Here is a 12060-nt window from a genome sequence, read left to right on the forward strand (position 1 = left end):
TGGGGTTGTCCAGATAAATGAGCTGTGCTGGGTCACCCTGATGCACTCCAGCCTGTGTAGACAAATGCAGGAAAGGAGTGGGGACTGAGGTCCGAGTCACGGCCACCTCTTGATTGTATGACCTTGCCTCACCTCTTCTGTATGCCATAAAATGGGGCTAAGGGGGCTGGTGCTGTGAGCAGAAGATGAGCTGAAGGCCATGAAGCGCTCCAGGGGAGTCACAGAGGGTCCCAGTCTCAGTTTCCTCATCTGTAAAATGAGGTTGGCCAGGATGACCTCAGAGGTCCAGTCTCACTCCAGATCAGTGAGCCGGTAATACAAACATGAGTCCAGATCGCCCTTCCAGACCCGTTGTATTGTCAGTCAAGGCTCAGCAAAACCAAAGAGACACAGTCTCCAGTAGAGCCTCACACATCTAGACTGCCATTCTGCTAAAAGCCGTCAGCGTTATTGGAGTGGCTCAGGCCCGCGCCAGCATTCCCTGTCCTCACAGGGGGACGGCAGATGTTTTCACTTCCCAGACTCGGTGGGCATCTCCTCTACCCCCACCCCGACCCCACCCCTCCCCCGCTTTCTGAGCGCCCCACCTGCAGGCTCCCTTCCACGTTGCTGTCATTTCTTCCTGGCTGGCGTTGGGTGCATCATGGTAATGCTCCGTCACCTTGACCCATCATCATTGTCAGAAATATCCTCTTTTCTTCTTTTTCATTATTATAAAATAACAAACTTTGAATATTTAGAGGCTTGTTAATTTTAAAAATAATATCCTTAGGATACAGTTCCAGTGTAGGATCACCAGCTCAAAAGGCAGGAAAATGCTTTGGGAAAAGATTCTATTGACCTTCCATTCCACCAACAATGTAATAGTATGCCTGTTTCATTAATATTAACTGCTATAGTTTTAAACTATTTTCCCCCAATTTTATGTATGCAAAATAGTACCTGGGAGTTATTTTTAACTTAGGTTTCTTCTTCCTATCTAGTGATAATAATTAAGATCCATTCTGTCCAGAAGCATCTGACAAATGAGGCTACTCTGGGGGTACATAAAAGATGAAAATAATTTGGATATTTTATGGAATTACTTCCTAGCTCTTCCTGAGTATTCCAGATCACCAAATCTTCTATAAAGCAAACTGTGACTTATCTAGTGATGAAAAGTAAGAATATTTAGTAGATGTAAAAATGGCTGTGAATCTGAAAACAAAGTATCTTTTTGGGGGGCATGGGGAGGGGCGAGGCAATTGGGGTTAAGTGACTTGCCCAGGGTTACACAGCTAGTAAGTGTCAAGCGTCTGAGGCTGGATTTGAACTCAGGTCCTCCTAACTTCAGAGCACCACCTCGCTGCCCCAGCAATTTTTTTTCTTTTACTTTCATGAGGAATTTTGGCTTGCATTTGCCTAACCTCCTGTCCTAAATGTGAGCCATGAATGACTATTCACTCTAAAGCCATTTCCATTTATTGTGAGAAATGTTTTTTTTTAATTCATACTTTTTCTCAATATGGGGTTCTAAAAGAAGGAAAAGGAGTGTTCATTTCTCTGCTGAGACCTCAGGATCCAGTTGCTAGTTCATAAATAAATAAGAAAGAAACACAGGAAAATCTCAATTTCTCAATCAGTAAATCACTTAGGAAAACATTGAAGAGAGGCCATTAGGGGGCATCATAGTACATAGAGCACTGGCCCTGGAGTCTGGAGGACCTGAGTTCGAATGTGACCTCAAACACTTACTAGCCACGTGACCTAGGGCAAGTCATTTAACCTTGACTGCCTCCAAAAGAGAGAGGAAAAAAAAGCAAAGCACTGATGAAGTCCAACATGTCATTTCATTCTTGGGCGGACAGGACGATTAGCCTGGTTTGGAATATAGGCTACTCTCTTTGCAGTTCCCCAGATGCCCCACTTCCCCCTCCGGCCCCATACCTCCTGGTTCAGAGTCCAGGGAAACCAGACCCATCCACACAGCGGCACAGTGGCACAGTGGGTAGAGCCCTGGACCTGGAGTCAAGGCCTGAATTCAAATCCAGCTTCAGATGTATGACCCTGGGCAAGTCATAACCTCTGTCTGCCTCAGTTTCCTCATCTGCACCTACCTCCTAGAGCTATTTTGAGGATAAAATGAGAGTGTTCATAAAGAACTTTGCAGACCTCAAAGAGCTATCAAATACTCGCTGTTGTTAATTTTACTGTGATGACCAGTGTCACAAGGCTAGCCCATCCCCCCAGTCTTCTCTCTCCAGACTCTATGTCCTCATTTCTTCAGTCACACCGAACATGGGATAGACTTGAGGCCCCCCGCCTCCTGGTTTCCCTCTTCCTGACATTTTCCAGCTTTTTTGCGTGCTTCCTATGATGTGGCACCCGGGCTAGCCATGTTTCCTGGGCCTGTCTCCACCACCCACCAAGCTGGCTCTCCCTCACACCTCTGCATACCTGCCTGCCCTTGAGGCCTTCGCCCAGCTCCATGATAATGTATTCAAGGGCACCAGGCCAGCCCTGGCTCCTTTGGGGTCCTCCGGGCCCTCCAGCTCTTAAGAGCACAGATTGAGGGCCCGCAGGGCCCCAGATGCCAGCCAGTCGGTGCACCCCTTTCATCTAGGGATTTCCCTCCACCACACAGTTAGTACGTCCAGACTTCTCCAATTGGATCTAGCAAGTATTTACTGGGCCATGTTGGCCGCATGCTCTGCGCCATCCGCCCTTGTGTGATCGGTCTTCCTTTGACCTTCCAGACATTTGCTGTCCCGGGGAGTCTGATGTTTGCTGCTTCTCCTGGTCCTCCCCCCTGTGCCCCGGGGCATCAGTCCTCTGAAACCTACTTTCCCAAAGTCCAGTGTGCATGGCAGCTCCCCTTTGTCATAGACTCCGGGGTGAATGACGCGGGCCCTCCCTCCAGCTTCTCAGTGTTTCCAGCTCATGGGGACCAGTTCTTTTCTATCAGTGAGAATCAGATCCAGAAGAGATTTTCCTCTTGTTGGTTCATCCTGCTTTTGATGGATGAAATTATCCCCAAGGCAAGCCAAGAAGCCCTGAGCTGCCCTGCCTCTGGCTGGGAGTTCCAAGAGATATCTGGCTAAGTGAAGCCTGGATAAGTGAAGCCTTCTGTCAGGGCTCCATCCCACCTCTGGGCCAGGTGTGGCTGGGATCTGCTTCCCAAACTCCTCCTCTGTTCTCTCTTTCCGTCCCCAGAAATCACTTCCATCTCCCCCTCCGTTGGCCTTCACCCAAACACTCTGTATTGGGAACCATCTCTGTTTACTCGATGTCCTCATGTGATAATACCTTCTTAACATACAATGTCAAGCCCCCTTTTAGCTCTGCTGTTTGTTGTGAATAAGAGTTAGGTCCAACCCATGTTCAAACAAAAATCCATGAAATAGTCAGTCAACCAACATCTATTAGGTGCCTGCTGTGTGCCCAGCACAGTGCTGTGTGCTAGGCAAAAGACAGCCACTACCCTCAAGGGGTTTGAAATCTGATGGAGACAGCATGTAAACAAAGCAAGCCCTATACAGGATGATTAGTTAACTGTGGGAAGGCTTTAGAATTAAGAGGGGCTGGGAAGATTTCCTATAGAAAGTAGCATTTTAATTAGGACTTAAAAGGAAGTCAGGGAAGTCTGTAATCATTTCTGGGAGGGAGAGACAGCCAGAGATAGAGGGTTTTGTTTGTGGGACAGCCCAGAGGCTGGGGTCACTGAATGGAAGATGATGTGGGGGGGAGTGAGGTGTGAGAAGACTGACAACCAGAAAGGGGAGGGCTACGAAGGCCTTGAATGCCAAACCAAGGGGTCTACGTTTGTTCCTAGAGGCCATAGGGAGCCACAGAAGTTTATTGAGGAGAGGGCGACGTGGTTAGTCCTGCATTTTAGGAAAATCGCTTTAGCGACTGAATGGCGGGCGTTGATCAGGGAAAGACTCAGAGGCAGACGCCCCCCATCCCCAGCAGCCACCTCAGTCGTCCAGGTAGGAGGTGAGGAGGGGCTGCACCAGGGTAGGCCAGGGTCACCCAGTGATCCTCATGTCTTTGCTTAAAGTGAGGAAGAGCCTGATGGAGAGGAGGGGCTTGGTGGAATGATGACTGTCTTCCAGTATTGGACAACCTGATAAGTGGAGGGAGCACCAGGCTGTCTTCTGGCAGAACCATAGAGGAGGCCCCTGGAGGCTTGTTGGAAGGGTGTGGCATCAGGTGCAGGGCCCAGACACTGGGCTGGCTCTGCCACGGGAGCTTTGAGAGCGGAGGGGGATGAGGGGGTGAAGGCAGGTCCTCAGGCCAGGACAAGATGGAGAGAGGACAAGCTGGGCCTGCAGCAGGGTAGAGGGGGGAGTAGACCGAGGTGGGGCCTGGCCGAAGAGGGAGGCAGCTTCTGTGCTGGGGTCATGGGCGGTGGCCGGGATCTCCCCCAGCCGGCGGCTGGCCGCTTGAGTTTCCCTCCCCGGCCTAGGGCGAGGGCCCCACAGGGGAAAGGAACCTGAGTGGGGCAGGGGGAGAGCCAAGGGAGAGGGTGGTGTGTGTACCATCATCACAGCAGCAGCAGCGTAACAGCTAGCACTGAGGTAGCCCTACTATGCACTTGACAGATCATGTGGTATTTGATGGTAACAAAGGCTTCTGGGGTAAGGGTGGAGGGCCCAGTCCTGTCTGCGTTCAGCAGAGACGTTCCCCCCTCACCTTCCCTCTGCCCCTGGAATCAAGGCCCCAGCCAGGCCAGGACCCTGAGGTGTCAGCACCAGGGGCCATGGGCTGCTTGGAGGTGCCAGTTACCTCCCAGGTGCGTCTGGAGCTGTAATCCTGCCCCTTAGAGCAGCCTCAGGCCCCGGGGTCCAGGGGGCAGCCCTTACCCAGGGTGTCTTGGCCCTCTCATTCTTCCATGTCCTCCTTGGGAGAACCTATGCGGGTGCAAGACGGCCTGGGAAATTGTTGGAAGTGGTGATAATAAGGCCAACAGGTGGTGAGCCCTGGAAGCTGCCATTTCTCTGGCCTCGTTGGGATTTCCAGAGGAAACCAAGATGAAAGTCGTTCCCCATGGAGCGTTCCCAGGGAAGGATTTAGAGGCTCAACTTGGGGAGCGAGAGAGAGAGAGAGAGAGAGAGAGAGAGAGAGAGAGAGAGAGAGAGAGAGAGAGTATATGTGAGTGTGTATGTATGTGAGTATGTATGAAAGCATGTGTGTGTGTATGTGAGTGTATGTGTATATGAAAGTGAGAGTGTGTGTGTATATGTGAGTGTGTGTGAGTGTGTAAATGTGTGTGTGTGGACAGACTCTGTGGCTCTCTAGGACTACCAAAAAGCAGAAGGAGTGTGCAAACATCAGAGACCTGAATATTTTTTCATGGATTTGAAAATGTTGCTCCTTTGTTAGCCAAAGTTATCGCTCCCAACAGCAACCCGAAGCCTGCAGAGCCAGGCCTGTGCATCGGGGGTGCAGGAGTCTGTCAGATGCCCCAGGAAGGCTGGCCTTTGGCCCAGGAAGAAATAGAAGCCTCTGGCTTCCATCCTTTGAATTCCCCATCTCTGTGCCCAAGTACACAAAAGTACTCTGTGTTCTAGGAGTCTTTGATTTCTAAGCAAAATTAGCACTCAAGCTCCCATGGGCCTAGGAGGTGGTACGCCAGCAGGCTCAGCCCCACAAGAGAAGCTCCCATGGAGCCACAGGGGAAACTGTTCCTCTGACATCTTGACAGGTCAGTGATGGACATCGCCTGCCTGCAGACCATCCCATCCTGCCCTGCCTGGCTTTCCCATCAGAGCACTGGGGTCCATTAAAGTCTGTTTAGCCTTCTGAACATTAGAACTCTGGGGAGGTGTGCCAAGCCATACCGAGAGTTCATCACCCCTCTGTCACAAACTCTTGGAGGGAGTGGTCACTTCCCTGAGCTTTCCATCATGGTCACCCCCCCCAGCTACAAGTTTCTTCATTTGCCTTTGGGGAAGAAAGAGATGGGGGATGGAGATAGAGAGGGAAGAAGGAGGAAAAGGGAAGAAGGAAGGTGAGGTGGGGGGACAAAGACAGAATGAGAAAGAAAGAATGAGAGAAATGAGAGGGACAGAGAGAATAAGAGACAGAGATAAAGGGGAGAAACCAAGAGAAAGGGGTAGAGAGAGAAAGAGAAACAGGAGGGAGGAAAGAGAATGAGAGAGAGAAAGAGACAGATAATGAGGAGAGAAAGAATGAGCAAATGAGAGAGACAGAAAGAAATAGAGTGATAGAAAGGACAGATGCAGAAAGAGAGAGCGCACAAGAGGAGGAGGGAAGGCCGAAGGCACGGACTGACCGGTTCCGTGCAGGTGTCTGGTAATTGAAGCCTCTGGGGCAGACTTGGGGTCAGTTTCCAGAGCTCCTGCTCTATTGCCTCCCGTCCAGGCGGTCTGCAGCACACTCATCTGACCCGGCCACTTCTTTCTGTCACTCCATGCTCCTTGCCCCCTTCGACGCCTAGATTTTCTCCCACGATGGTGCCTTCTAAGCATCCGAATCCACCACATACTCCTTGGCAACATCTCTCATTTCTTTTGAGAAGGGTTACCCTTCAGAGCCAGATTCCCTTTGTGAGTGTCATTCCCCCCAAGCCCAATGATGCCAGTCTTGTAGAGTGGGGAAAGTTTTGAGTCTGAGGACTTGGGTTCAAATCCTGATGTGATTTGTGTGGTCAAGGCCTGTTTCTTCATCTGCCCTGTGAGGTTAGACTGACAGCCTCTGAGGTCAAATCTGGACCTCCAGCCCATCTTGACTGTTGCCTAAGCTTTGGGCATTTGTGTCTAGGCATTGGAGGCCAGGAGCCTTCCTGCTGACACCCTGCTTGGATCTTTGTCTCCCGTGGACACGGCCAGATTTGTGCCTTGGCAGGATGCTGTTGGCAGCTCTGTGGAGGGAGAATTGGCCCAGGAGAGCCTGGAAGCAGGGAGGCTAATGAAGGGGCTCATTCCAATAGCCTTGGGAGAGGTGTGGGGGTCCTGAGTTAAGGGGGTGACCCACAGAGGGAGAAAAGGGGCAGCTGCTTGAGGGGCACTGCTGGCCTGGCCCACCCAACACTACAGGGCTCGTGGGGGCATTTCTGAAGCACCTGCTGCATGCTGGCACTAGGATTCAGACGATGAAGTGCAGACCTCTCCGCAGCTCTCAGAGAGCCCGAGTCCTCAGGCCCGAGGCTCCACCCCTCATCCTCGGCCCCACCAGCTCCAGGCTCAGTACCTGAACCTGCAGCTGGAAGGCTCTGCCCTTCGCCCTGCCTTCTCCATGCCTGTTCACGTTCTCCTGGACCCGGTCTCTCAGGCTTGGTATCACGGAGCTGATCACACCAGCCTGGCTTAGCTGTCTACACAGCCAGCAGCTGCCATGTGGGCAGGGCACCTCTTGGGCCTCCCAGACCCCCCAAGAGTTCCCAGGTGTGGCTCCCGGGTGGAGACACAGGTGAGCCGTCCAAGGGCTGCACCTCTGCCTTCCACTCATGGCCTCCCAAGTGAGTCAGAGTCCTGTCTGAGGGCAAACTCGGGAGTGAATGAGGAAAGGATGTGGCCACTTTGTGCTTTAGGACAATGATTTTGGCAGCCAGCCATGTGTGGAGGAGGGCTTGGAAAGGAGAGACCCTGGGAGCTCAGAGAGCAGTTAAAGGGCTATCTACGGCATGTGGGACGAGAGGTGAGGGAAGGGGACAGGTGTGAAAACTGTCATGGAGAAGGGACCCGCCACGTCTTGGCTACCAAGAATGTAGTGACAGGAGCAACAGTCCAAGGGGATTCCAGCCTCCAGAGGCTGAGCGACTGAAAGGCAAAGGGGGAGGGAGGTCTGGAAGAGAAGGGGCAGACTGGGGGATGCTGGGGCCTGGCCAGGGGTTCCGCGCAGCGGCACCTGCTGATGGGGGATGCCGGGAGAGATAGGGTAGAGAAAGGGGAGACGGCCCAAAGCAGGCCTGGTGCCCTGGGGGAGGGATGTGATGGCAGGAAGAAGCCTTGGCAGGGAGGCAGGAAGAGAAGAAACAGAGTCTGGCATCCAGGAAAGGGGGAAGCCTGCAGTCAGGCTCAGGGCTAGACTTCCTGCTCACCTGCCTTCAGCTTCTCAGCTCACCTGGCTGCTTATAATGTGGCTGCTTGTCACTGGACTCTAGGTAGCAGCGATGGGTCCCGCCTGCTTAACTGCACCTGGACCTAGCTCCTGCCCTCTCCCCTGCCTCTGCTCCCCTCACACTCCAGACTGACCTTGGGTCTCTGCCTAACCAGGCCTGACCCTGCCTCTGTCCACCCCAAATCTGGGGCTTAAGGCTGAGACAAGGCTGAGCAACCCAGGACCTGGGTGGGCGTGGGGGCTTTCCTAGTTGGGAACCCACTTGGGTCATGGCCTTCTCCATCCTGGCCTAGGGGCCTTAGAAGAGGAAAACTGCTCTCTTTGATTGAAGCTTCTGGGCTGCAGGAGGCAGGCAGCCATCATGGCAGCTTGGCTCTGGGGTCATCTTGGAATTAGGGTTAGAGGTCCTGGGGAAGTCCTGCAGGTTTTCATCACCACTGGCTGCCGCTTGTCCAGGCCAGGACCCTCCCTCTGTGTCCCAGGGCCCTGGTACCTCAAATCTCAGACCCCAGTGCCTAGCATCACGGGCAGCATGGCAAAGTGGGGTGGGGAGGGGGCCCTGAAGTTGGGCCCCTGGCTCTGAGAATGTTGGAGAAGCCTGGCTTTTCTGTCTCTCTTACCCCCCCCATCTCCCCATCTCCATCTCTCTCCCTCCTTCCATCCTGGCTCTCTTTCACTCTGTCTGTCTAGGTCCAAGACTCTAGGACTTTGTGTCTCTGTCTCTCTCCCTTCCTCCTGTTTCTGACCGTTTGTGCGTCTCTGTCTCCCCCTCCTGTTTCTCTGCTCTGTGCCCCTCCTTCATGCTGGAGTCTCTGCCCAGAGCTGCTAATGCGTCCATGACTTGTGACACAGTGCTCCCAGGGTTCTAGGGCTATTCTTTCCATCCCCTTGGCCCCATCTCTTCTCGCTAATGGCAGCCATGACAGGCAGTAATGACAGGCGTCTCTGGCCTGCAGCTAGTGGTGGCAGCAGAAGCTGGGGGACTCGAGGAGGAGGCAGCTGGACTGCATTAGGGCCCAGCTCCCCAGGGAGTTGCCCCATCCTCCATCCCTCCCTGGTTGACAGAGCCTCTGGCCCTCTTTTCTTGCTGACCTTGAAGTGACCAGGCTCAGTGACCCCCATGGCGAGGAGGGAAGGAGGTCACCTGCTGGGCTGGGCAACTGGTGGCATCTAGTGGGTGCCAGGGAGGCCTCCCAACCAGGTGGAAGCAGAAGTGATACATATCCTGATGAATGAGTATGAAGGTGTCCCCTCCCCAGGAAGGTTTGCCCTGTAGTTGGGCATTCTCCTCTAGGTCTTCAGGGCAGGAGCCCCTCCCACAGTGCCCATGGCCAGGCTGGCACCTCATAGGACCACAGGCCTAGAGCTGGCAGGGACCTCCAAGGCCAGTAGGTCATGGTACAGACTAGGAAACCAAGACCCCTGGAGGAAGAGGCCCAAGTCCATGGTGGCAGGAAGGGTCAGCCCCAAAGGCAGGTCCTGGACCCGGCTCGGGGTCTCCTGGTGCCAGCAGCTCCTGGGTAGGGGGAAGCCTCTGACGGCCCTGAGGGGGCCCTTTGATCCCCATCAGGCCGGGAGAGTGTCTGTGCCTCACCATGATCACACAGCTCCTATGCGCCAGAAGCCGGGGGGGGGGGAAGTGGGGGGGTGGTCTAGGATGTTTCCGTAAGTTTCTATGAAGAGTCCCTAGCTCTGGGCTCAGCACTGGTGATGCCCAAAGATGAAGCTTGCCCTGCCCTTGAGAGCTTATGGCCTCCCAGGATTGAGGGAGGGAAGCAACATGTTCATAGATCAGTAAATAAGATCATTTGGGGAGAGGAAGACAAGGATTCAGAGAAGCAGAAGTGAGGCAGGCAGGAGACACAGCCAGTGCAAAGGCCTGGAGGGGAGATGGAACATTGGGTGCTGAGCTGGCCCATTTGGCCAGCGGGTGGAGGCTGTAAAGGGAAGCAGGGTGGTGGCCCTGGGGAGTAGAAAATCCAGAATGGAGTACCCCGCCCCTGCCCCGGGCCAGTGCTCACCTCTTGGCTGGCCCCTGAGAGGAGGAGGGGGCTCCGACTGTGAGGCCCAGGGGCCACCGCCTCTTCCCTTCCTCGAATCCTGCCCCATCCGCCAGCAGCTGGCCTCCCCCTTCTCCTCCCCAGCTCCTGCCCGAATTTTCACCACCTGTTTATAGTTAGTTCCTCATTTCAGAATAGCAGATCAGACATTGCCCTGTTAAAAACAATTTTCCCTGCCGGTGTCGGATATCAGGCCGGCTTGTCGTCCTAACTGATAGACATCAGAGGAGCCTCCGCCAGCTGCCAATCACCGAATCTCGCTCCACAAACTGGATTCGAAAGACCCTTCACAGCCTGCCCTGGCTTTCCAGCCACTGTGTGGAGGCCCAGACGCCACCATCGGCCACTTGGGTCAGACAGCCGCGGTGGTCAACGCGCCCTCAAGGTCTCAGAAAGTGGCCGTGAAAGGCACTGAAGTGGGGAAGCCACAAGTGGAGGCCTTGGGGAGAGCTCTCGGGAACCCCTCTCTCCTGGGCAAGGTTCTGCCCTGCCTGTGCCCAGAGCCCAGGGGCCAGGAAAGAGCCCTCCCCTTATTTCCTATGGGAGAGGGTGGCCTGGCAACATCGTCTGATGTGGCCCGCGCTGTGTGCCTCATGGGTGGCCTTCACCCTCTGGCGCTCACTGGGTGTTCCCAGGCCTTGGGCATTGGCACCTTCCCGTGGTCACAGTGGATTATGGGCTGAATATTTGGTAGACAAACCGATTGGGAGCTCTGTAACGACTGTGTCTAGAGTAAAGAGACTAGGGACTGGGCTCACGATTCTGTGAGGTGCCCACAAGTGGACAGGAAGGACCGGAGCTCTGTGTCACAGGCCGCGGTCTCACCGCTGGTCGCTGGTCGCTGCAGGGCCTGAAGGTGGACCTAGGTCTTCTGGGTTCCTGGCCCCCTTTCCACAGCCTGCTGGCAGCTTCGGCCACCTGAGAGGAGGACCGAGGGCCAGGGTGAGGGAGGAAGCCCGTGACGGGTCCCTGTGAGGAGCAGCGGGTGGAGTCCCCGACGGTGCTGAGGCAGAGCCGCGAGGGAGCCCTTTGGACAGCCGGGCTCACCAGACCGCGTCCCCACTGCCTGTCCGAGGGGATCGGAGCACTCTTGTCCCATCTCCCAGGCTTGGGGTGAGGTCCCAATGAGAACCTGAAGAAGTACTAGGCATCAGAGATGGAAAGCCCAGGGAGGTGGGGGGGGGCGCAGCTTGGCCCCTCGGCCCCTCTCAATGACGCCGTCGTTTTCTCACTAACATCCGGAGGTGTCCCCTGGGAACGCAGTCCAGCAACTCTGAGTGCCCCCAGTCTGGGGAAGCCCTCCTGGGCCCAGGGTGTGGAAAGGGAGCCCCGAGGTAACAAACGGCTATTTCCTCCCCTGGCCTGGCCTCCAGTGTGGAGGAGAAGAGTTGTTTTGTTTTGGCTTTTAAAAATATTAACACCTAGTATATTTAACAAAGTACTTACTGAAAATCCCGAGAAAAGTCCTTCCAAGCCCAGCTCTTGTCGGCAGATATGGGAGGACCCGGGCTTGCCTTCCTGATTGTCGGTGGGGGTGGCCAGACACTTCCAGGGTCTGGCTCTCCCAGCCTCCACCACCCTCTGGGCAAGGCGCCCCCATGGCAGAGAGCTCTGGCACCAGCACTGAGCCTCAGACCCGCACACCCCACCCCCAACCCAGGAAACTCATCACAGGTTGTAACAGACAAAAGCCAGGCTTTCTTTGTCCTTGCTGCTATGACCAGAAGATGGACCCTCATCTCTGAGCCATGTCCCACCTGGACTCAGCTGGTAAATTAGGAGCTTAGAAAGCCAGGCAGCTTGGAGCACTGCAAGGGACTTTGCAGACATGTATTCTAACCACTTTGTTTTACAGAGAGGGAGACAGGCCAGGAAGGGGAAGGGATGTACCTGAGGTCCAATGCCAGGCTGTCTTACACAGGTTCAATCCCCTACC

General features: G+C 54.4%; 1 protein-coding gene across 6 annotated transcripts in view; it reads left to right on the forward strand.

Moving 5' to 3' along the window:
• Nucleotides 1-12060, forward strand: part of DYNC1I1 (dynein cytoplasmic 1 intermediate chain 1) — a 193159-nt gene that overhangs the window by 90141 nt on the left and 90958 nt on the right. The window lies entirely within an intron of this gene.

Source organism: Phascolarctos cinereus, unplaced genomic scaffold (assembly GCF_003287225.1).
Source record: "Phascolarctos cinereus isolate Bilbo 61053 unplaced genomic scaffold, phaCin_HiC Scaffold_1;HRSCAF=81, whole genome shotgun sequence".
Taxonomy (NCBI): domain Eukaryota; kingdom Metazoa; phylum Chordata; class Mammalia; order Diprotodontia; family Phascolarctidae; genus Phascolarctos; species Phascolarctos cinereus.